Consider the following 4,391-nt stretch of genomic DNA (forward strand, 5'->3'; position numbering starts at 1 on the left):
GCATCAAAAAGTATAAATATGGGCCTAAATATGGGGCAAGGTGCGCAAACAGAGTATATCAATCTTTATTCATCAGTTTCAAAGTTGTGGCATGATCTAAATAAATATACATACATTTGACACACACACACATATATATATATGTTTATAATATATATTTTAACAGACCTTTACAATTAAGTCAAAGAAGATATTTGAATAATATTTCAATAATCAATGAGACAAATAAAGAGCTGATCCAGAAATAAAACACAAATTGGACAGTTACATGTTTTACTTTTCAACTGACTTTCCCTCATCTGTTTCCATAGATAGATTAAACTTAAAATTCAAATAAGAAATTTTATCTCACAATATTTCTTTTTTACAGTATAAGGGTAACCCTACTCTTGGTAGGGCTTTCAAAAATTGAATGAAACTCTTAAATGTTCCTCTCCACGGAAATCTTTAGTAAAAGGCGAAAGATTTATTCGATTTGAAGAGAAACCAGAGTATGCTAATGGCAGCCGCCGACAATTGCCCCAGGAAACGCCGTTCCACAGACTATCAGGGCGACTCTTTACACCGATAAAACACTTGTTGCCACAGAAAGAAACAAGCGGAGAGCCCAGCAGTGAGAGGAATTATGGGTATGCAAATTTTGTCGCAGGTCACGTGACAGGAAAGCCTGCAAGACATTTTCTATGGTCATTTCTGCTCCTTTAATTATCCATGTAACCAGCTGTGTGCAAGGCGGCAACAAAACCGCCCCAAGTAGATAAAGAATTTTTAAAGGGAAGCCCATGAATGAGTGATAGTGAGGAGCGTGCGGTGGGCGTGGTTAAAAGCCACTGAGAGCTCACACCAGGACAAAGAACTTACACACTCGACCTCGAAAGGCTAAGGTCGCGCCGACAGCCGCTGGCGGAAGTGGACTGTATCGGGTCAGTGGCCCTAATATTGTGGGATGGTTAGAAAACGTACGATTTTCATCCAAAAAACAATGACATACTCTTGTACAATTGAGTCCCGCACCTCTCGTTCTCAGTAGCAAACGAAATCATTCAAAAAATAATAAATCTGTCTCTCTGGTTTATCATTAGTACTATACAAAGAGAAACTAAAAGTGAAGAAACAAAACAAAAACAACTCAAAAGGTGCGTAGCTCGTTCCTAGAATGCTCCATATTGATTGACACAAGACGATTTGTGATCTTGAGCTGTGAGGCTAATAAAGGTGAATGAATGTTAGCACAGGTTTTTAAAGGGAAAGACAAAATTAATATTCATAGATTCGTGGTCACTGTCTTTTGCTGTAATTAGTGGGGTTTTGCCTCCAAGCGGTGCATTATGGGTATGGTGGCTTTGCCAACGCTTCTTTACGGTGGCCTGCCTGGGGAACGCTGAAAGATTAAAGACTGCAATTCTACTGACATGTGCTGTGGGTTTATCCGACAAAGTCCCAGTAAAATCGCTGCATGTTAAAAATTATAAGGATATTGGGAATCACGAAGGACTTCCATGATCATGGAAAGAACCAAGGCCAGAGTCGAATTCTTTAAGATCTTGCAAATCCAAGGTTACTTGCAATATCCTTATATGTGGGAGCCTGCGGCAGGTGCGCCTCATCAATATGGACGCAAGGGGGTCGGCCGATGAAAATAACCTGCTTCACCCTTGATTTATTGTATTGAAGTATTACTGTTTTTACCTGAAAACAAACAATTCTAAACGATCATTTGATTACATATAAAGTTGCAATATTATATAGACAGCTGAAGAGGGCTCCACTGGTTGATTTGCTCAATGCACGTTTTAGGGGGTGGCTTTTCCCTGAAAACAAACAATTCTGTATAATAAGCTGTTTACATGTAAGGTTGCATTAACACATAGATAGCTGACGAGGGCTCCACTGTTTGAGTTGTGCAATGCACAAGTTTCAGGCTGCGGCTCTTTCGCACACTCACCCTTTTACTCCACTGGGCATATTTCTGGGGGTTTGGCGCAGGTTAGCGCAGCTTGCGTCAAAAGGCAGTGAGGCGCCTATCTATGGCATACAGCACATTCCTGTTTGCAGAATGCAGCACACATAGAAAAAGGAAAAACTGAGCAGAAATAATGATATTTCTCCTCGTGGCGCCTCCCCTGGGGAGGCGTAAGGTTTTAGTGAATCCCCAGTTTTGCAGGGTCTTGTAATCTGGGGATGTGTCAAAAGCCATGGGTGTTGCGTGGAATCACTAACCGTAATGCCCATGGAACGCCTCCCTAATGCAGAGTAAGGCAACACTGCGAATTGCGTTGCCTTACCTTACTCCATATCTATGAGGGCATTCAAAGCCAAGCAAAGTGGCATTACGTGGCCTCATAAATATGGGGGCATACTTATGAGAGGCTTGCGCCACAGGTGACTCACTTTTCTTGACAGTTTGGTGGCACAAGCCTCTCAACCATATTGTGAGGCCACGCAAATCCACTTTGCATGGCTTTCCATGGCCTCATCGATATGGAGGAAGAGAAAGCAGCGCAAGTCGCTGTGTGGCCTTACTCTGCACCAGGGCGGCGTTCCATGGACATTGCGGTGGGTTTGCCCACGCAATAGCCATTGATTTTGACGCTCCTCCAGATTTACTTAATCGCATAAACTTATGGCTCCCCAGAGCAGGCGTGAAGAGGAGAAATATTTTCATTTCTCTTCATTTTTTCCTCTTTCAAATGAAAGAGGAAATCACCTCTCAGAATTGTTTTTGTGCAGGAAGGTGGCCTTCCTGCACAAAGACAATCCTGCATGCAATTCAGGCGCCCTTCCACCATGGTGCAAGAGTGCCTGGATTGGCACTAGGCAGCCAATTGTGCATCAGCACAGTGGGAAAGGAAAGGACTGCACCAAATTTCATAAATACGGTGCATTCCTGTCCTTTCACATTGGCGTAGGGTAGCACAGCAAAAAAGACTTGCGGCATTACTCTATGCCAATTCCCCATAAATGTAGACCATGATTTAGAGGTTCGCACCACAGTTGCTTCACAAAATGTGATGCAACGACAGTGAGAGGGGCCCCTACATTAGGTAACGTAGTGCTCTATTCATGGCATTGCATTATGTCAACTTATGAAGTTTAGGTTGGGCTTTTCCATCATGCGCCCTTTTGCCAGGTCAGAAGCAAAGACAAAAGAAAAGGTACAGCTCCTCACGTACTAACCTCGCTTCTGGTTAAGCCAAAGCTCGTGAAGCTGGCACTCTCACTCCGATTTCTGGAAGTTTGAAACTGTGGGCCCTTGAGGTACAGAGCAAAGATGCCTTTTCCGATCAACTTCAGTTAAGTTATATTTTCAACTCTCATGTGTATGCATGAATGAGTGCTGTATTTGTATGTCTGTCTGCATGCATGCACAAATGTGAATCTGTGTATGGGAATGAATATTTGCATGCATGAGAACTCTTCAATCCCTGCAAATATTATTCGTTTTTTTCCAATTCCAAATTAAGAAGTGACTGGCAGCTGGTACAGCAAAGGAAGCCTGTGAATCAAGATACAAAATTAAATATGTTAAACAGAGTAAATGTACCTCCATAATATGCAATGCACAGGATTAAATTGGTATCAGAATGGTGGAAGCATGCTCGCTTCATATAAATTATTTTCAGCAGAAGCACAGTGTTGTCCTGTGTCCCTACAGCTTTCAGACTCAAATCTGTGCAGAATCCACTTGTTGTCTCACGACAGAGCCCTTATCAAGCACACACAGGCCCACCTACAAATTTGGTAAAGAAATATACTTTGCATTCCTATTCTCAACCCTGGGAAAACGCATCAACAATAATAATAATATCATGCATTAACAATATATAATATCGTGTTTTATATATCATCCGCTACTGCGTTTTTGATGTTTCCTAGTGCCTCAAATAACCAGCTTGCTCTTACACCTTACCATGGTTCACAATTTATTGGCCATGATGAATGCCAGAGGCTGCTTTTGGATTGACACACACATATCAAGAACCAACCTTAAACTCAATAAGATATCATTAACCAATGTTAATGAAATGTACTAATCAATAATTATTACTTATGAAATATTGCATATATGTTAGACCAATGCAGTAATATGCCATATTGAGAGTTATGAAGTATGTTCTAGCTTTATTAATTGTAGGCCTTAACGTAGTGAGTGTCTTGGCCTATTTTGCCAGGCTTCGTGTAAAAGCTGTATTTCTTAGTGTTTAGTAAAATTGCTGACCAAGAGAATTAAACTGGTAAAAGTCTATTGTATTGTTTAAATGTGCATATAACGGAAGCTTTTCGTGAGAACAGACTGCTAGGAGATGATGTTCTTGCTAATGCAACATTTTAGTTTTTTTGTGTGTGAGACTGACTTTCGAAGGACAAGAACAATGGAATTCTGACTTGAG

General features: G+C 41.2%; 1 non-coding gene across 1 annotated transcript; it reads right to left on the reverse strand.

Annotated features, from left to right (window-relative positions):
* Positions 1-379: 379 nt before the first annotated feature.
* On the reverse strand, positions 380-495 carry LOC138286885 (U5 spliceosomal RNA). Its single transcript, XR_011202152.1, has one exon. It is a non-coding gene; the product is annotated as a U5 spliceosomal RNA (small nuclear RNA).
* Positions 496-4,391: the final 3,896 nt, after the last annotated feature.

This window comes from Pleurodeles waltl, chromosome 3_2, assembly GCF_031143425.1.
Source record: "Pleurodeles waltl isolate 20211129_DDA chromosome 3_2, aPleWal1.hap1.20221129, whole genome shotgun sequence".
Classification (NCBI taxonomy): Eukaryota; Metazoa; Chordata; class Amphibia; order Caudata; family Salamandridae; genus Pleurodeles; species Pleurodeles waltl.